Raw genomic sequence first — 22048 nt, forward strand, 5'->3', positions numbered from 1 at the left:
TTGAACTATAATGAAATTCTTCTGACGAAATATATATATACAATTAATTAGACTAGCTGAGCTGAAAGGCCGCGGTTAATGAATAAAACTTCCTTTTGGTTTGTTTTATATTCATAAATTTAAATTTTGGTCGATATTTCGACTTCAATCTGAAGTCATCATCAGGGACATATTTAAATTTATGAATATAAAACAAACCAAAAGGAAGTTTTATTCATTAACCGCGGCCTTTTAGCTCAACTAATCTAATTAATTGCAACATTCAAGGCTACTAAATTTTATCAAAATATATATATACAATATATATACGACACAACGCTTGCTTAGTTTTTACATACATTTTCAAATTTATGTATGTTTGTTTAATGGTGTGTTCAGTTTATACTTATATTTAAGAATTCATGAGCTTAACACCGGCTTATAATAATTGAATTTCAATAATTATGTTTTTTCTAAGAGAAACTGAAAAGAAAGAAACATTTACTGGCATATTGCGATGGACCATTTCGAAAACCGCCAACGTAATCATCATCAGGCAATTTTCGAATCCCGGTGAAACCTTTGATAACATTACAAAATTGCCTGATGATGATTACGTTGGCGGTTTTCGAAATGGTCCATCGCAATATGCCAGTAAATGTTTCTTTCTTTTCAGTTTCTCTTAGAAAAAACATAATAATTGAAATTCAACTATTATAAGCCGGTGTTAAGCTCATGAATTCTTAAATATAAGTATACATTTTCAAAGTTAAAATAACGCAAAGTAAAACTCAACAGTATACGTACAATATTGATTGTTATGTTTTACATAAGTTTACAAAGTTAAAATAACGCAACGTAAACCTTAACACCCTTTCTCAATCAATTAGTGGAAGTTTAAAACGCATTTTATGAAATCTGGTGGCGTCCAGTGCCTTGGCAAAAATATCAGCTAATTGATCTTTGGTTCCAATTGATTTAAGCTTAATTACTCCATGTTATCTCTAATGAAATGGCGTTTAATATCAATATGTTTAGATCTTTTCGATTCTATGTTAGTTGCCATTCCAATGAATCCTCTGTTGTCTTCATATATTACTGCAGGCTCATCCATAATTTGGTACAAGTCATTGAGTAATCCTCTTATCCAAATAGCTTCAGATACTGCTGCGCTCACAGCTACACATTCCGCCTCGCTTGATGGTGTAGAGCAGAGCCGGCCACACAAATACTAAAAAATTGCATAAGTGTGTGTAAAAATTGAGTGACAACTCCCCACAGTGTGCTAAAAGAAAATGTGGACTGTGAAGTTCGAAATTAAAAAGGAATCTGGTTATTTGATTTCAAGCTAATCCTAACAATACTTACTTATATTCATATAACTAAGAACGCGGAGGTCGAGCTAACCACATAAAACTTTTTTATAAAAGAAGGTATGGTGCATGATGTAATAAACCCAGATGTTCTACGTAGTGACAGCTCATTCTGAAAACTCCCACCTAATACGAATTATGTGAGAAAGGGGAAGAACAGAAGAAGCCGTTTTCTGAAATAGTATTAAATTTGATACTTTTTTGAATAAAAGCACTAAATCCTTGATGGTAGCGGAACTGGAATTTTTTTTTAATTTTTAGATTAAAATATAACTTATATTAATCTTAAAACTTAAAAATCTTTCTTTTTGTATATTTATATATTCACTACTACTCTGAATTGCTTCAACCGATTTGGATGAAATTTGGTGTATTATTTGTATATGTAATACTTCTATATTTCTAGTAAAATATGCTCACGATGAGTTTGAAGGAGACTGATAGTTAAATGCTTCATATCCGTAACAAGATTTGAAATATAAAATTGAATATGTTCCATCGGTTTTCTACAGGTATGCCATACCTTCATAGTTACTTTTAAAATCGACATAAGTAGTGTGTGCAATTCACACTGCACAACAATAACTAGCACTTTAAAATTTTTTTTTCATTGAACTCCTTTGTAAAAAATGTGGAAATTGCTGGATTTGGTATGGCACGTCGATTTACAGAAAAATTCGAAAAATATCTCTTGTTATTAGAGTTTAAACTCTGTCGCAAGGTTTTTCAGTGCGACCTTGAGTTAACTAGGGTTTAATATTGTCACTTTGGCCCTTTAAATGAGACGAACAATAAATCAGCAAGGTTAGCTTGAAACTAGTCCTCCGCCGAAGCTGCCCAGCCCTGCTCTAAAATGAGATCGAGAAGTTCAGTGACTTTTAATTTTTCAATTATTTTAGTTTAAAACTTTCGATTGTATTTAAGTTGTCCTTAAAAATAATATTTGCAATAATAGTAAAAACAGATACACAAACACACATTAAGTTATTACATTTCGGTATATGATTTTGTTGGAAAACATATTATAACAGACACACTAAAAGATCCATACGAAGTCATTAGTTGGTCATATACTAAAATTGATTATTTTCCTTTCCTCTCCCCACTATAAGTTTGCATTCAATTTACACACGACTGTGCTTCGTCATTTGCTTCGTCGTTACTTTCTGCTGTGATAGTTTCTGGTACCAATACTTCATATCCAGATGTGTTCTCCTCAGTTGTATTGTTTGGCATATATTTACATTACTCTATGCGAAGGATGCACTTTGCCTAGTAAAATTTTGTCTTTATATGTTGTACGCGAAACATATAAGTTTTCACCTAAGTCCGAATAACCACCAACCACAGCTCCTTCCGGTACATGTCCATTTGAATCGGCCACCCATTTATGTTTGAAATTATTTAGTAACTCGACGTTTTGACTAAACCATTACTGCTATGTGAAGCGTATGCGACACCTTTTGCCGGTGCATTGGCGGCAGGCAATAGATCTTGAAAATAGACACGTGCCACATATGTTGGATTACCATCTGGATCTGTTCCAGTTTGTATATCATCATATGGTTCAGATAGGGCTAGGTACATTTCTAGATCCATTTAATTCTAACTCGAAAAGTGGTGTCCACATCGGGATATTGGTATACATATCAGTCACATCAGAATCATATTGCTTATCCAACTCTGACCGTTCTCCGTAGGGTGCACTCGGTTACGTGTGCATGGTCGTCTACATTCTGGACAATATTTTAGATGATTTAATGCCACGAACAAGCAACGATTGAGAAATAAAAGACCACGAGTTATTGAATATATTCGATCGGTTTTCTTATAGTACTTAAAACAAATGGCAAATTCTAATGTTTTTGTTGAAAAAATAATAATTTTTTTGAGAATTGTCACTAGTTTGAGCAATAGAAAAGTCAACACAAAATAGAATTGGAGAAAAAAAGTGATGCTGTTACATTCTTTTCCAGGAAAATTGATTTGTATAGTTTTTACTACAATTTTTCCTCTGAATGGAAAAGTAGTTTCGCAAAGAGGCAAATTGAGTTTCAGAGTGGGAGTTCAAGATGGCGGATTAGAAAGAGAAGTTGCCACGTCAGTCACCTTGTAATTACATCATGGTATGGTGTTTCTTCAATGCAAAATTTACTTAAAAAATCACTTTTTCATCAAGAAAGAACTATAAAATAAAGTAACTGTAAAGATAGAAATATATATTTTCAAAACATAAAGTTATTCAATAAAAAAATATATAAAAATTAATAAAACTAAGTAGAACGTATAAAAAGTTACTTATATTAAATTGTCAATATTTATTAATAATTAATTAATATTATTAATTATTAATATTTAAATTGTCAATATTAATATGTATGTTCAAAGGAACTCAATAATACTAACTAAAACGTATTAAAAGTCACTTTAACATTGCAGCATATTGTTTTTATTATGTGCCCAAAAAGTAGCATGGACTTTTCCTTTTGCATTCACTGTTGATTTTAGTGAGTGACCAGCGAAAGCAAACGATCGTGATCGCACATCGTTAGTGTCTGCGTGAAAATACGAACTCAAATTGCACAATGTGCAACTTTTGGCCGGCTCTGGTGTAGAGACTGTAGTTTGTTTCTTTGATAACCATGAAACTGTGCAACCAAATACCTTGAAAATATAACCACTGACGGACTTCCTGTCAATCATATCACTAGCCCAATCAGCATCTGCATATCCAACTATTGGCATATCATCTAGCTTTTTATACTCAGTTGAGCAGAGCTCACAGAATATATTAACTTTGCTTGGATAACGGTTGGTTGTACAGGTATAAAGGAATCGAGATAGATATAGACTTCCATATATCAAAATCATCAGTATCGAAAAAAATTTGATTGAGCCATGTCCGTCCGTCCGTCCGTCCGTCCGTTAACACGATAACTTGAGTAAATTTTGAGGTATCTTGACCAAATTTGGTATGTACGTTCCTGGGCACTCATCTCAGATCGCTATTTAAAATGAACGATATCGGACTATAACCACGCCCACTTTTTCGATATCGAAAAATTCGAAAAACCGGAAAAATGCGATAATTCATTGCCAAAGGTGGTTAAAGCGATGAAGCTTGGTAGATGGGTTGACTTATGACGCAGAATAGAAAATTAGTAAGATTTTGGACAATGGGCGTGGCACCGCCCACTTTTACAAGAAGGTAATTTAAAAGTTTTGCAAGCTGTAATTTGGCAGTCGTTGAAGATATCATGATGAAATTTGGCAGGAACGTTACTACTATTACTATATATGTGCTAAATAAAAATTAGCAAAATTGGATGAAGAACACGCCCACTTTAAAAAAAAAAATTTTTTTAAAGTGAAATTTTTACAAAAAATTTAATATCTTTACAGTATATAAGTAATTTATGTCAACATTCAACTCCAATAATGATATGGTGCATGATTCAATTACTAGAGGTTTGTTCTTCAATGACGGCAGAGCTTTGACACTCCCAAATTGAAAAATCTGGACGGGTTGCTTTTACGAAGTAAGGAAAGCGGGGAATAATTCAATTCCCTTTAGCGAAAATTGTAGTAGAAAAGTACATTTAGTAGTATATTAGTAGTGATAAAAAATTTGTAAATGCCAACAGGTTTTGGAGGAAATAATTCATTTTCTACTAAATATTTCATGAATTTATAAAGAGCTATGTTGGTTTAGAATTTTATTCAAAAATACACTATCACAATTTGTTTCAAAAACCCCCTATATGAGCATAAGTTCAATGCATTTTGACATAAGAGGGAGTTAATGAAAAGCATTCTGAGGCGTTCTTCAATCTAATTCTAATATAGGGCGTTTTTGTGACAAATCATGAAATGGTAAGTTTTTGAAAAATATTTTGAGATAGGACTATATTGAAAAGGCAGCCGACATGGTCTGCCAAAAAAAATGTAAAAGAAAATGGCTTATTGTCTTAGAACTGTATATTCCAGTCTTGACTTTGACAGAAGAGTTCAGCTTTTATGTGGTCCTGCTACACAGGGAGTATTCACCTTTTTACTCTGAAATTTCGGAAAGCTCCTTTACGTTGAGTATTCATGGAAGTCTTCCGTTAATTTAGAATATTCGGAACACGTCCATTTCATACTACCTCACGGGGTCCGAATATATCAAATAAGTATATACTACATAATATTCCAAATATAAACCGATTCCCAAATTCTTAAATGGGGACGAATTTTCCGAACATACGGAATGAATAAGTTAACATGCTCAATGAGTACGTTTCATTATGGCATCTCCGATATTTACTAATTACATTTTTATACTCAGTTGAGCAGAGCTCACAGAGTATATTAAGTTTGATTGGATAACGGTTGGTTGTACATATATAAAGGAATCGAGATAGATATAGACTTCCATATATCAAAATAATCAGGATCGAAAAAAAATTTGATTGAGCCATGTCCGTCCGTCCGTCCGTCCGTCCGTCCGTCCGTTAACACGATAACTTGAGTAAATTTTGAGGTATCTTGATGAAATTTGGCATGTAGGTTCCTGAGCTCTCATCTCAGATCGCTATTTAAAATGAACGATATCGGACTATAACCACGCCCACTTTTTCGATATCGAAAAATTCGAAAAACCGGAAAAATGCGATAATTCATTGCCAAAGGTGGTTAAAGCGATGAAGCTTGGTAGATGGGTTGACTTATGACGCAGAATAGAAAATTAGTAAGATTTTGGACAATGGGCGTGGCACCGCCCACTTTTACAAGAAGGTAATTTAAAAGTTTTGCAAGCTGTAATTTGGCAGTCGTTGAAGATATCATGATGAAATTTGGCAGGAACGTTACTACTATTACTATATATGTGCTAAATAAAAATTAGCAAAATTGGATGAAGAACACGCCCACTTTTAAAAAAAAATTTTTTTTAATTCAAATTTTAACAAAAAATTTAATATCTTTACTGTATATAAGTAAATTAAGACAAAATTCAACTCCAGTAATGATATGATGCAACAAAATACAAAAATAAAAGAAAATTTCAAAATGGGCGTGGCTCCGCCCATTTTCATTTAGTTTGTCTAGAATACTTTTAATGCTATAAGTCGAACAAAAATTTACCAATCCTTCTCAAATTTGGTAGAAGCATAGACTCTGTGACGGTAACTGTTCTCTGTGAAAATGGGCGAAATCGGTGGAAGCCACGCCCAGTTTTTATACACAGTCCACCGTCTGTCCTTCCGCTCGGCCGTTAACACAATAACTTGAGCAAAAACCGATATATCTTTACTAAACTTAGCCCACATACTTATCTGAACTCCCTTTATCTTGGTATAAAAAATGGCCGAGATCCGACCATAACCACGCCCACTTTATCGATATCGAAAATTACGAAAAATGAAAAAAATGCCATAATTCTATATCAACTACGAAAAAAGGGATGAAACATGGTAACTGGATTGGCTTATTGACGCAAAATATAACTTTGGAAAAAACTTTGTAAAATGGGTGTGACACCTACCATATTAAGTAGAAGAAAATGAAAAAGTTCTACAAGGCGAAATCAACAGCCCTTGGAATCTTGGCAGGAATACTGTTAGTGGTATTGCATATATAAATAAATTAGCAGTACCCGACAGATGATTTTCTGGATCACCTGGTCCACATTTTGGTCGATATCGCGAGAACGCCTTCACATATACATCTAAGGGCCAGTCGCTTTTAAAACCCTCACTAATACTTTTAATTTGATATCCATATCGTACAAATACATTCTAGAGTCACCCTGGCCCACCCTAATGGCGATATCTCGAAAAGGCGTCCACCTATAGACCTAATGCCCACTCCCTCTTAAAATGCTCAGTAACATCTTTCGTTTGATACCCATATCGTACAAACATTCTAGAGTCACCCCTGGCCCACCCTAATGGCGATATCTCGAAAAGGTGTCCACCTATAGACCTAATGTCCACTCCCTCTTAAAATGCTCAGTAACACCTTTCGTTTGATACCCATATCGTACAAACATTCTAGAGTCACCCTGGCCCACCCTAATGGCGATATCTCGAAAAGGCGTCCACCTATAGACCTAATGCCCACTCCCTCTTAAAATGCTCAGTAACACCTTTCGTTTGATACCCATATCGTACAAACATTCTAGAGTCACCCCTGGCCCTCCCTAATGGCGATATCTCGAAAAGGCGTCCACCTATAGACCTAATGTCCACTCCCTCTTAAAATGCTCAGTAAAACCTTACGTTTGATACCCATATCGTACAAAAATTCTAGAGTCACCCCTGGCCCACCCTAATGGCGATATCTCGAAAAGGCGTCCACCTATATACCTAATGCCCACTCCCTCTTAAAATGCTCAGTAACACCTTTCGTTTGATACCCATATCGTACAAACATTCTAGAGTCACCCTGGCCCACCCTAATGGCGATATCTCGAAAAGGCGTCCACCTATAGACCTAATGCCCACTCCCTCTTAAAATGCTCAGTAACACCTTTCGTTTGATACCCATATCGTACAAACATTCTAGAGTCACCCCTGGCCCACCCTAATGGCGATATCTCGAAAAGGCGTCCACCTATAGACCTAATGCCCACTCCCTCTTAAAATGCTCAGTAACACCTTTCGTTTGATACCCATATCGTACAAACATTCTAGAGTCACCCCTGGCCCACCCTAATGGCGATATCTCGAAAAGGCGTCCACCTATAGACCTAATGTCCACTCCCTCTTAAAATGCTCAGTAACACCTTTCGTTTGATACCCATATCGTACAAACATTCTAGAGTCACCCCTGGCCCACCCTAATGACGATATCTCGAAAAGGCGTCCACCTATAGACCTCATGCCCACCCCCTCTTAAAATGCTCAGTAACACCTTTCGTTTGATACCCATATCGTACAAACATTCTAGAGTCACCCTGGCCCACCCTAATGGCGATATCTCGAAAAGGCGTCCACCTATAGACCTAATGCCCACTCCCTCTTAAAATGCTCAGTAACACCTTTAGTTTGATACCCATATCGTACAAACATTCTAGAGTCACCCTTGGTCCACCTTTATGGCGATATCTCGAAAACACCTTTCTTAAAATGCTCAGTAACACCTTTCATTTGATTCCCATATCGTACAACTAGAGACACCCCTGGTCCACCTTTATGGCGATATCTCGAAACGGCGTCCACCTATGGAACTAAGAATCACTCCTTTTCAAAATACTCATTAACAGCTTTCATTTGATACCCATATCGTACAAACATATTCTACAGTCACCCCTGGTCCACCTTTATGGCGATTTCTCGAAAAGGCGTGCACCTATAGAACTGAAGCCCATTCCCTTTTAAAATACTCATTATCACCTTTCATTTGATACCCATATCGTAACACATTCTAGAGTCAGCCCTGGTACACCTTTATGGCGATATCCCTAAATGGCGTCCATCCATAGAACTATGGCCTACTCTCTCTTAAAATACTCTTTAATACCTTCCATTTGATACACATGTCATACAACCGCATTCCAGGGTTACCCTAGGTTCATTTTCCTACATGGTGATTTTCCTTATTTTGTCTCCATAGCTCTCAACTGAGTATGTAATGTTCGGTTACACCCGAACTTAGCCTTCCTTACTTGTTATGTAAATCATTTACTAGTCGAGTTTTTGACGTTGAACGATGAATTTTGAAGTGGTTTAGGTTTCGTCTGTTCATAGGTTTACGAAAATGCACGATTCCTTGATGTCCGTACTTTTCAAAAAATTACCTATGTTCAGCCACACTAATAGATCATGGCATAGTTAATAAATTCATCATAAAATTAAAATAAATGTTCTAATGAATTATGCAGTTCAGTACTTATCGGGATTTGTAAACTGATTGCTTCCTTTTTCTATACTAATATTTTTCGAAAAATTGCAAAGAAACAACACAGTTAACGGATGTCAATTCGATTTGGGAGCAAAATGGCTGCAATTGTCAAAAAATTCGTCTGTCGAGCAAACCTCTTCTGATTGAATCATGGATATGGTGCAACAAAATACAAAAACAAAAGCAAATTTCAAAATGGGCGTGGCTCCGCCTTTTTCATTTGATTTGTCTAGGATCCATTTAATGCCATAAGTCGAACAAATATTTACCAATCCTTGTGAAATTTGGTAGGCGCTTAGATTCTAGGGCGATAACTGTTTTCTGTGAAAAAGGGCGAAATCGGTTGAAGCCACGCCCATTTTTATACACAGTAGATGGTCTGTCCTTCCGCTCGGCCGTTAACACGATAACTTGAGCAAAAATCGATATATCTTTACTAAACTCAGTTCACATAATTATCTAAACACACTTTGTATTGGTAAAAAAAATGGCCGAAATCCGACTATGACCACGCCCACTTTTTCGATTTCGAAAATTACGAAACATTAAAAAAATTCCATAATTCTATACCAAATACGAAAAAGGGATGAAACATGGTAATTGCATTGGTTTATTGACGCAAAATATAACTTTAGAAAAAAACTTTGTAGAATGGGTGTGACACCTACCATATTAAGTAGAAGAAAATGAAAAAGTTCTGCAGGGCGAAATCGAAAGCACTTGGAATCATGGCAGGAATACTGTTCGTGGTATTACATATATAAATAAATTAGCGGTACCCGACAGATGATGTTCTGGGTCACCCTGGTCCACATTTTGGTCGAAATCTCGAAAACGCCTTCACATATACAACTACCACAACTCCCTTTTAAAATTCTTATTAATACCTTTAATAGGACACCCATATTGTACAAACACATTATAGAGCCACCCCTGGTACACCTGTATGGCGATATCTCGAAAAGGCGTCCACCTATAGAACTAAGGCCCACTCCCTTTTAAAATACTCATTAACACCTTTCATTTGATACCCATATCGTACAAACAAATTCTAGAGTCACCCCTGGTCCACCCTTATATCGATATTTCGAAAAGGCGTCCACCCATAGAACTAAGGCCCACTCCCTTGTAAAATACTCATTAACACCTTTCGTTTGAAACCCATATTGTATAAACGCATTCTAGTGTCATCATCATATGCAACTAAGGATTACTCTCTTTTAAAATGCTCATTAACACCTTTCATTTGATACCCATATCGTACAAACGCATTCTAGAGTCACCCCTGGTCCATCTTTACGGCGATATCTCGAAAAGGCATCCATCTATAGAACTTAGGTCCACGCCCTTTTAAAATACTCATTAATACCTTTCATTTGATACCCATATCGTACAAACAAAGTCTAGAATCAGCCCTGATCCACCTTTATGGCTATATCCCTAAATGGCGTCCACCTATAGAACTATGGCCCACTCCCTCATAAAATACTCTTTAATGCCTTTCATTTGATACACATGTCATACAAAGACATTCCAGGGTTTCTCTCGGTTCATTTTCCTACATGGTTATTTTCCCTTATGTTGTCACCATAGCTCTCAACTGAGTATGTAATGTTCGGTTACACCCGAACTTAACCTTCCTTACTTGTTCTCTTTTGATTTGGTATCCAAGCCATTGCTTTACAACCAAACACGTGAATTTTCGATACATCAGGCTTCGTTCCACAGAATAATTCAGCAGGTGTAATATGACTATCTAATGACGTAGTTGGACTTCGATTAATAATATATACAGCTGATAAAGCTGCTTCGCCCCACATTCTCTTTGGTAGCTGAGACTCTATAAGCAGCGTGCAAACTTTTTCTACAAGAGTACGGTTAAATCGCTCTGCAAGTCCATTTTGCTGGGGCGAGTACGCCATTGTGCATTCTACCTGGATCCCCTTCAGTTTATACCATTTTTGTTGTTCGGATGAACAATACTCACAACCTTGATCCATAGTTACCCTTGCTATTGATTTGCCGAACATTGCTGTTACCATCGCCTCGTATTCCTTAAATACTTCAAATACTTGAGTCTTCTTCTTTATTAAGTAGTAAATCATGGCAAAATGAGTATAGTCGTCTATAAACGACGCGAAATATTTCGAGCCGTTGTAACCTATCGGATCAATTGGGCCGCAGACATCGGAAAGAATTCCTTCCAGAACTCTTTTCGATTTCACCCGAATACCATCAAACGGATCCCTACACTGTTTTCCTTTGAAGCAAGTTTCACAAAAATGTATATTTCCACTTTTCGCATCTATACCAGTCACCATATCATGTTTTATCAAGTCATTCAAACCTCCTTGTCCCAAATGTCCTAGTCTTTTATGCCATAACTCGATTTTGTACGTTGAATATGCTTGCCGTGGCGGCTTTTCACTTTAAATTCGTACAAATTACCATTGAGGTTCGCTGTTGCAATCACAATGCCATCTTTTTTAATAACAGCAACAAGTTTTTCAAATTTGACTTCAAGACCAGCGCTTGTAAGTTTTCGTACCGATAACAGATTGTCACGAAGCTCAGGAATATATAAGACATTCATCGTCGTAATGGGAATACCTTTGTTACTGATGCCATGAATATCTCCACAGCTCGTAGCCACAATCGTTTCGTCATCCTTTGCCACATTTATTATTGTAGGTGGGTTAAATTCTTGAATCTTATCAAAAAATAATTGAATTGCTTTTTTCTTTTACTGGAGAAAGCAGTTTTATCTGAGCTATATCCAACACCCCTAACGTTAAATTTAGTCTCCTCTGCTATCAAGCGTACCTTCGCAATGTTATAATCTAGCTTACCATCAAGATTTTCAAGAGCTGTTACCAGAGGATCAAACTTATCCGAAAGTGTGAGAAATAATTGGGCTAAAACATCTGCATCTGTCAACACTGCCCAGATAGATTGAGCTGGCGAACCAATCCTTCAAATTTTGCCAAATTTCCCGCCAATGATTCATCCCCGCGCATACGTAGCGTTGTGAGCTGCTTACGTATCAATAGTTGTGAGAGAACAGACTTCTTTGCGAAAGCTTCGTTGAGACTATTCCACATTAGCTTAGCGGATTTTTTCCCTTATGTAGCTGAGACAATCATTATGCACGAACGCCACCAGACGTTCCATAGCTTTCCTATCCAGTTTGAGAAATTCCGCTTTAGCCTCCTCCGCTGTTGGTGGATCGGCCGTTAAAACGTCCCCAAGATTCAGAGACTCCAGATGAATTTTAACTCGAAATTGCCATTCATCAAAACCAGTTCCTTTGAATTGAAGAATTTGATTTGAGGTATCCTTTGTATCGCCCATAACCTTAAGACTTTCCAGAAAACGGACTGTATTGATGTTAGCAAACGAGAATATTTATTTGAACTGTACTGAAATTTTTCTGACGAAATATATTTATACAATATATATACGACACAATGCTTGATCAGTTTTTACATACATTTTCAAAGTTAAAATAACGCAACGCAAAACTCAACAAGGTCAAATATGTGCATGATATTGAAATCAATTATTTTATTCTCTCCCCTCATCCTGGACAGAGACACAAGATTTCAAGGAAAGGCTTCATCGGTTTTTCAAATTTGGATGTTTTACTAATAAAATATAACGTCCTTCTGTGTTTAATACAATTTTGTCTAGTCTTTTATTATACATTTCATGATAATTAAATGGTATATTAACTTCGTCACGAATCTTAAAATTGTAATTCCTTAAAGGAAATTAGATAGGCCCACCATTTAGTATACCGAAATATGAAGATCTGAGTTGATTTAGCCATGTCCGCCCGTCCGTCTGTCTGTTTGTATGCAAATTAGTATCTAAATTTTTGAGATATCTTAATGAAATTTGGTGATCGGGTATATTTAGGTGTCCGCTTAGACATTTGTCGGAACCGGCCGGATCGTACTACTATAGCATATTTCCCCCATATAAGCGATTTTTCAGAAGAGACGATTTTTGACATATCTTCCTTAATTTATCATATTGAAGTTTCAAACTTCACCATATGCTTTCGTATATTGCTCATATTATTGTCTCAAAAAAAGGATGAGATCGGGGTGTGCCTGAATGCGAATGGGGAATATGTATTCCGATATGATTGACTTCCTTTCTATTAATTCAGATTTTAATTAACAATAATGACTTATGAACTAATAAGGAAGATGTAACAAATTATGTTTCGAGTAAATCAAACTTCAATGATGAAATTTAAAACTATACAACTATCGACTTGAAATGTTCGAATTCATGAATAAGTAGCACTGGATGCAAATTAGAAAATATGAATGATGATTGATGTTGCCGTATATAGCTATGTATATACATATATATGTGCATGTATATATATCGGAGTCACAGGGATGGAACCGGGAGTTTTGGAATTTGGGAAAAATGTAAAAAAGTAGATGGATTTAAATAAGATAGTTATCACGGCGTTGGCTTAGATGTGCTGACGCTGAATACTCCTATGTATCTGCTGGCCTTTGTCTTCTTCATGTGACGGCGTTGGTTTGCTCAGAATAATACTTCGTTGATTTGGTATGAATTAAGAGGGGACTGCCCTCATTGCTTTTAAATGTATGAAACAATTTATTTCAAGCTACTTTTAATTTATAATTTTATTTAATAATTTGGGGAAAATTTAAACAACGTGACAATGTTAAAGATATGCTTTTTTGTTGGCGGTTTCAGTGAAACTGGTATTGTTTTTGTAAATAGTCACATCCCTCTCTCTTTTGATGCAGATGAGAAATAGTACTTTTAAATAGAAACCTCAGGCAAAGCGTTCTTTCGGAGATAAGACGTGCCGTGATCGCTGGCGTGAAATATGTTATAAATAGTTTTGGAAGCGTGAGCGCTATACCTGTGAAATAATATATAGAGATTTTAAAGTCGATAGAGATGAATTGGGGAAGGGAAAGAAGGGGAAATATAAATGAATCTGAAAATAAAAATAAAAATAATAACCATATAAACATGAATAAGAGAGAGTAAGGGAAAGCTGATGGAATAAACAGAGGAAGGAATTAATAATAGTAAACAAAATAAGGAGAGTAGGAGGATGAAGAAACGGAAGATGAAGATGAAAGTTAACGAGAAAAGGTAAAGGAGAAAAAACTAAAGTTTCGAAGTTGAGGGAGAAATATAGGAAGAAGTGAGTGGCAGAAAGAGGAGGGAGAGGAAGACAAAGAAGTAGCTTGAGAGAGAGAGGTGAGATGGTGAGCTGTCGAGCTACGCAGACAACAGTGTTGGGAATACCCAACCAAGCTTCATACCCTTAATTTGAACGCATATGTCTTTTACCCGCGAGTGTAGTACTTCCCACCGCAGAAGTCATAATCCTGTTTCTTTAGCAGCCGAGGCTCTGGTGAGACCCTAAGCTCCTCATAAAACTAGGATGGAATGACCTAGAAGGTTTCATATGGTCATATTAAATTTCTGAAATGTTGTTGTAATGATAAAGATAGTCCGCGGGGGTGTTGAGGAGTGTTGATGGTCCTTTGCCGAATATAGATCCGGCACGTTCCAGAAACAAACTCCATTAACGTATAAGCCCGACTGTCTCGGGAATATCAACATTGATAACACTCTCCAAAACTTTCGCGGAGTGTCTTTATTGCTACAAGAACAAGAAAATCCACAAATAAAGAATCTCTAAACGCAGATCCTGCGGAAATGTAAATGATAATCTAAAGGGATCACCTGTTTATCTTTTTGAATTAATTTCGTACTTTCTTGCAGCAAATATGGATGAGTAATCGTTTCTCTGTCGACTTATTACCGATAGCGAAATTGTCGTCTTGTTTTGGTTTTGTTATCAGAATGTTATGCATGTTATCGCCGTGTCATCGGCTAGTTGTTGGTTTCTTATCACTGCTTGTTGCCGCCGGGTATCTGATTGGCAACAATCGATAGCAAAAAGATAACTTGTCGAAAAACATTCAGTTAAACTCCAATAACAAATCTATAATTTTCGATAATAGACCGATAGCTTTTTTTTAACGCCCCAATGCAATTTGTTATCAATTACAAATTAATATCTCGTCTTTAGTTGATGACAAACCGATAACTTGTCTAAAAGAAATGGATAACACGCGCCTTATCCGTCGATAACAAACCGATAAGTCATCGATAAAGTATATAATATCAAAGCGATAAAAATAAGTCGAAAGCGGGTTACAAAAAATTGGTTTGTAGACATTGTGAACTTGCTGCCGACATAGGGTCATATTCCGGTCAGCCGTCGATTATAAGAAGAAGTTAGATAGATTGTTGTGAGGCAGGCATGCTTAACCAACGAACCGATATCATTTCGTTACGATAATTAACGTTAATAAACGAAACAAAGTCATTTCGTTTATTAACGTTAATTATCGTAACGAAATGATATCGGTTCGTTGGTTAAGCATGCCTGTTGTGAGGCAATTCTCTACGACCTATAGGCCTATTTTGCCTCATTCTCTTCACAGCAACTCATCCATGCCAAGCTCCTGCGGAAATCCAGAGAGTGTATGAGTTTATTATCTAGTTTTAGCGATCGAAGCATCCTTAATATTCTTTTTACGGCGACATCACATTCGGGAAGAATGTGTTGTGTAGCAGAAACGACATGTGGCTATTAAGCCTGCAGTGATCTGTGAGTATGTCTTTTAAAATACTTAGGCTGGTTTTTGGGAGTTTATATATTTCATTTTGTGTTACATCCATCTATCGGCGCCTTTGCCTGCAAGAGTCCTGGAATTCCACGCCAGTATCGTTCTCAGATTTTCGATTATGGTGTGGGTTTCCATGTTGTTGTTCTTGTTGTAGCAGTGCTTCGCCTCATCCAATAGGTGTGAGCAATCACATATTGTTATCAATGTCCTCTAACGGGAGTCCGGCGTTTTTCCACAATACAATTAGAGAGATGGTTGGTGTCACATTGCAAGCAGGACATATATTTTGTATTTATTTATTTATTTATTATTATTATTACAGCTTTTATGCCTAGATTTACAACATAAAAAACTTATCACATGTAATATGAAATCTCTATCGTATCACAGTTGTGCGACACTATAAGTATAATTTATTTTTAAACATATTTAAGTCTTCACAGTTTCTAATTTCTACAGGAAGATCATTAAATCTTTTTAGACCTTTGACGCGAGTGAAGCAAGCAGAAGTAAAAACGACGATAATTAAATTTTGTGACTTCTTTATTTGCTTGTTCAAGTACAACTATGATTTTTACAATTTATGTATGTATGAAAAGGTAAATGTACATAGGTATAGTTAGGATGAGATTAAGGCAAAGCAAAAAGGAATTGGTTGACAAATCTGAAACCAATTCGATGTGAACAGCTTTCGATGAAAAACACACAAATATGGCAGCGTAAGTTTTGTAGGGTGGCTTGCCTCGTAAGCGATAAGATGTGAGAAATGGGCCGCAAAAATCCACTCCTGATACAAAAAATGGTCGTTGAGCCTTAACACGATCTGCAGGAAGGTCACCCATTATTTGACCGATAACCTTGGGCTTGTAATGAAAGCAGTGCGTACACTTGCGCACAACCTTGCGAACGATTTCGCGTCCATTCACGATCCAAATTCGTTGACGCAGTAACGAAAGCAATACTTTCGGTCCGGCATGAAGATTGCTACGGTGCAAATATTCAATATAAAGATGAGTAAATCTATGTGATTTGGGTAAAAGTGCGGGATGCTTACAATCATAGGGAACTTCAGCATTTTTCAGTCGTCCGCCGACTCTTAGAATAAATCTGACGTTGCCGTTTGTGCTTATTGGTTGTAGAAACGGTGAAAGACGTTGGAGATCCGATTTGAGAATACCGCCAGATTTAAGGCAATTTATCTCAGTGCCAAAATGAATTCGTTGTATATCAGATACTATTATCCAAAAGATATAATCCAATTCGGTGGCTGGAATGTGTATCACGGTTTTCGGGTTAATATGACGATTTGGAGGAAATTTGTTGAAGGTGCGATATACAAAGGAAACAATTCTTAAAATTTTGAAGAACGAAGAAGTGTTTTCAATTATGTTTTGAATAATGTCCACAGTACTACTACTTGTGTTGCATGTGAATGCGATTTTTCGCCTGCGCTCGAGATCTGTTTGTGTTTCAGTTTGATTTTCGACTGGAGGCCAGTTCTCCGCTTCCTTTTGCAAAAAACTTGGACCTGTAAACCATATAGTACTGGCAAGTTCTGACGCGCTGTGGCCGCGAGAAACAATGTCTGCTGGGTTGTCTTTTGTAGGGACATGTCTCCATTCAACTCCTACGGTATTGTCTTGTAACTCAGAAATACGATTGGCTACAAAGCAAGTCAAAGTGGAAGAATGCATTTTCAACCACTGTAAAACGATTTTGGAATCTGTCCAAAAATAAATGTGATTTACGTATTTCAAAACCTTACATTTTATTTTTGTCCATGTCCTACTGAGGAGCGCAGCTGCACATAACTCCAATCGAAGTATGGATATAGCCTTAATTGGTGCCACCTTTGACTTGGCGATGAGAAGAGTGGTTTTAAAAGTTCCGGCGAATGATTGGCGAATGTAAATGGCGCACCCATATGCGCGAGATGAGGCATCTGCGAACCCATGTATTTGACCACTGTCCTGAAGACACGTGAATACATAACGCGGAACTCGTATACCATTTATGTAATTTAAATCATTTTTTATTTGCAACCACATTGAGTACAGATCCTGTGTGAGTGGTTCATCCCAATCCATGTGTTGTATCCATAGCTCCTGAAGTAAAATCTTGCAACGAATTGTAATAGGACTTAGCAAACCCAAAACATTCATTGGATTCAAAGCTAAAGCAGATTTCGTCCCTCATAGGTTTCCATACCATACCCAACGCTTTGGTAACATTGTCATCACTTACCTTTATCTGAATTTCTTCTGCTGATTTTTCGATTAGTTGTGGGCAATTTGAAGTCCATTTCGCAAGCTGTAGACCAGCATGTGCCAGTAAAGTAGTAATTTCGTCTTGTATCTCTAGCAACTCCTTTACACTGTTGGCTCCAGTCAATAGGTCGTCAACGTAAAGATCCTCTCTCAACACTCTTGCTCCGACTGGATAGCGATTCCCATACGTCAGCAAGGTGGGCTCAACAGCGTATGGCTAAAAACGGTGCAGATGACATACCGTAGGTCACGGTGTTTTGTTGAAATAATTGCAAGGGAGCACTTGCAGTTTCTCTCCATAAGATTAGTTGGAAGTTTCGATCGTTTTCTTCAACAAGAAACTGTCGATACATTTTTACTATATCGGCTGTGAGTGCGTACCGATGCAGACGAAATGTTAATAAGGTTAAAATCAGTTCTTGCTGAATGGTTGGTCCAACCATTAAAATTTCATTTAATGCTTTATTCGACGAAGTACGCATTGAAGCGTCGAATACCACCCTTAGCTTTGTTGTGGTACTTTCGGGGCGTAGCACGCAATGGTGAGGTATAACGTAATGTAGGCTATCAAGCTGAGTATCTGAAACTGCTGTCATGTGACCTAAAGTTTGATACTCTGCCATGAATTCGCAGTACGACTGATGAAGCTTAGGATTGAGATAGAGGCGGCGTTCAAGTGCAAAAAATCTTTTACGCGCACCGTCAATGGAATTTCCAAGGGCTGCTGGAGATTCCTTAAATGGTAGGCGCACTTGCAATCGGCCGTCGGAGTGTACAAAAATATTAGATTGAAAATGTTCTTCACATGCTTTCTCTTCTTCGGATAGTTGCGGTGGCAGCGAAGTAATCTCTTCTACTTCCCAGAATTTGCGCAGTAATGACTCGACAGATTCCACTTCTCTCACCACATTGCACGTTAATGGCTGAGTTATTGGTTGTTCACATTGTCCGCCTACAACCCATCCTAGAGAAGTGTTGACTAAAAAAGGCAAACCGTTGCCTAGAGTTACCTTTTCTCCGCGCAAAATATCAAAGAAGACCTCACTGCTAATCAGTACATCGATTTTTTGAGGTTTGTAAAACAATGGATCAGCAAGATTAATTCCTTCGGGAATAGTCCAATTTTTTGAAAAAATATATTCGCTAGGCTGCATTGACGATATTTTCTTAGTTACCGCAAACTGTGTAGAACGTTCAAAAGTTGAAAAACGAGAGCGAAATGTGGCATATACTGCATGCTTTAACGTTGTTTGAACATCACCGATTCCGGAGATTTCCTGATTCGATGTTTGTCGCTTCAGTTGCAAGCGTTTAGCGGTTTCTTCAGTAATGAAGTTTACTTCGGAACAAGAGTCCAACAGAGCCCGAACGGGTTGGATAATCCCAAAACTGTCTTTCATTAGAATTATGGCTGTTGGGATAATAGCTCTTTTTTGTGATCGTATCACCATAGCGACTGGTGGATTTGACTAAGAAGACTGCTGAGCAGTGCTACGCTTTGCATCGGAACTCGGTGAAAATATATGTAAGTGTGTATGATGCATGCCTTTACAAACTCGACATTTAAATTTGGAAGGGCATTTTGCTACAGAGTGGCCTTTTCGCAAACAATTTATGCAAAGACCCGAACGCTTCACAAATTCAAATCTACTTGACACAGGAAGAGCTAAAAACGAGGTACAATTTCCCAATGTGTGTTCTGCTGTTTGACAATAAGCACACGTTGAATGAGAATTCACAAATGTATGTGAAGCCTTTTTTGAATGCAACCTTTGTTTCGAGTCACGATTATGCTCAGTAGACTCCGTGGGTTTTGCATGACTCTCTAAAAATTGGCATCTCCTATTTAAAATTTTATAACATGCTTCCCAAGTTGGAAGCGAGTCATAGTCTTGTTTTTCCTCATAGGATGCTTGAGAACCCTTGTCTACTTTTGAAAGAACGATGTGAATGAGAATAGAACTCAGAATTTCAGTTTCTGAACCCAACGATAATAGTGATGCACGTATAGCTGAAACCTTATCAATGATGAGACGTAACGAGTTAGAATCTGCATTCTGCATGGGTGAAATATTAAACAAAGTTGAAATGTAGTCGCGAAAGATTAAGGTGTTATTATCAAAGCGATCCTTCAAACGTTTTAGGGCTTTAGTGTAGTTGTCTTCAGTGATTTGAAACTGCTCCACAACTGACAATGCCTGACCTGAGAGGCAACCCAACAAATAATTGAATTTGTCAATTGTTGGAATTGTAGGGTCTTTGTCGACGAGGTTAGAAAACGTAAGCGAAAATCTTTTATACTCGGCATATTTGCCGTCAAATTTAGGCAATTTTTGAGCAGGGAGACGGGTATGATGTAATGTACTGAGTGTAGCCGATGTATTTAAAAAACTTGTTTCTGCTGCACTCGCACGACGAATGCTATTTAGCAATTGCATAATCTTTGCCTTTGCGGTAATATAACTCTCCTCGATATCACTCCTGGCACTGTCTGTTGGACTAAGTTTTTCAATTTGTCCCTGAATATGGCATTGTTGCTTAAAATAGGACTCAAGGATTTGAAGGTGACATTCTAAAATTTTGGGGTCCGTTGTTTCCCCTAACTTGTCTATTTTGGCCTTCATATTGCTAATATTCCGATTCATAGTGGATCGTTGCTGTTTGAGCGACGATAATTGTTCTTCGTCTTCTCCCGCCATCGTATTACAAGTTAAAGTGGACGCGCAAAGGCTTAATAATTGAATTGACCAGCAAAAACCAACAAGTGCGACTACAGTATAAGAAACTAACGGCGATTGAGATTCACTGCCAGATTTTTACCTTGTAAGCGACAGAAATGCTAAATAAGGGTACGAAAACACTGTAGCTGCGATTGACCTTCGATTGACTTTCCACGCTGATGCAGAAAACGTTACCAAACGAAGTTTTTGCAAAAAATTATTACGAGAGTATTGTATGTTGGGTGGGTGCTAATAATTAAACTATACCGTCTATTTTACTTTGAGCACAGTAATAAGCAAATCAATAATAATAATATGATTACTAATACATATGTTTGTATATTGGTAATATCTTACAATTTATATGTGCTTAATCTTACGCCCTTTGATTTGCTTAACACCAGACTTGATGCACGGTGTAAATGTTGCTTGTTGTTAGCTGCTCGCCCATGTACATAAGTACGTTTGTTGATTTTACCGCTTCAGTGAAATGTTTGGTCAAATTACAATTTGTTTAAAAATTCGATTTAATGACGTTGATCGTATGTTAAATCACGAAAACTATAAATTTTGACTTTTTCGGACACTTAATAAAAGTCCTGTCACGGTCGCCAATGACGCGAGTGAAGCAAGCGGAAGTAAAAACGACGATAATTAAATTTTGTGACTTCTTTATTTGCTTGTTCAAGTACAACTATGATTCTTACAATTTAACATTTCATGGCATGATACTGCTAGATTGCTCTCTAACTGTATGAAAATTGTACTCTCTTACTTGAGATGTATGAAAAGGTAAATGTACATAGGTATAGTTAGGATGCAAAAATATGATGTGTACATAGGTATAACCAGTATGCAAAGTATGATGTGTACTTAGGTATAACTAGTATGCAAAAGTATGATTGTGGTTACAATTATTGACCATTAGTATTAAATACATGATTTCGCTTAATGTACCACGCCCAACAACCTTTATAAAACAAGTTAAGCTGTCCTCTTTCCGTTGTAAAGAGCGGAAGTCTGAAGCTATTTTTATTTCTCGTATTAATATTGTGAACGTCTCTTTGATATACAATATTGTTGCTCAAATACTCCGGCAGATTACCCTTTTTAATATT

General features: G+C 36.9%; 1 protein-coding gene across 1 annotated transcript in view; it reads right to left on the reverse strand.

Annotated features, from left to right (window-relative positions):
• Positions 1 to 21588, reverse strand: part of Pi3K68D (phosphatidylinositol-4-phosphate 3-kinase catalytic subunit Pi3K68D) — a 212754-nt gene extending 191166 nt beyond the window's left edge. Inside the window, exon 1 of the mRNA XM_067757294.1 lies at positions 21288 to 21588. The gene's annotated coding sequence lies outside the window, so the exon portion shown is untranslated. The remainder of the gene's footprint in view (positions 1 to 21287) is intronic.
• Positions 21589 to 22048: the final 460 nt, after the last annotated feature.

This window comes from Eurosta solidaginis, chromosome 5 (assembly GCF_040869045.1).
Source record: "Eurosta solidaginis isolate ZX-2024a chromosome 5, ASM4086904v1, whole genome shotgun sequence".
Classification (NCBI taxonomy): Eukaryota; Metazoa; Arthropoda; class Insecta; order Diptera; family Tephritidae; genus Eurosta; species Eurosta solidaginis.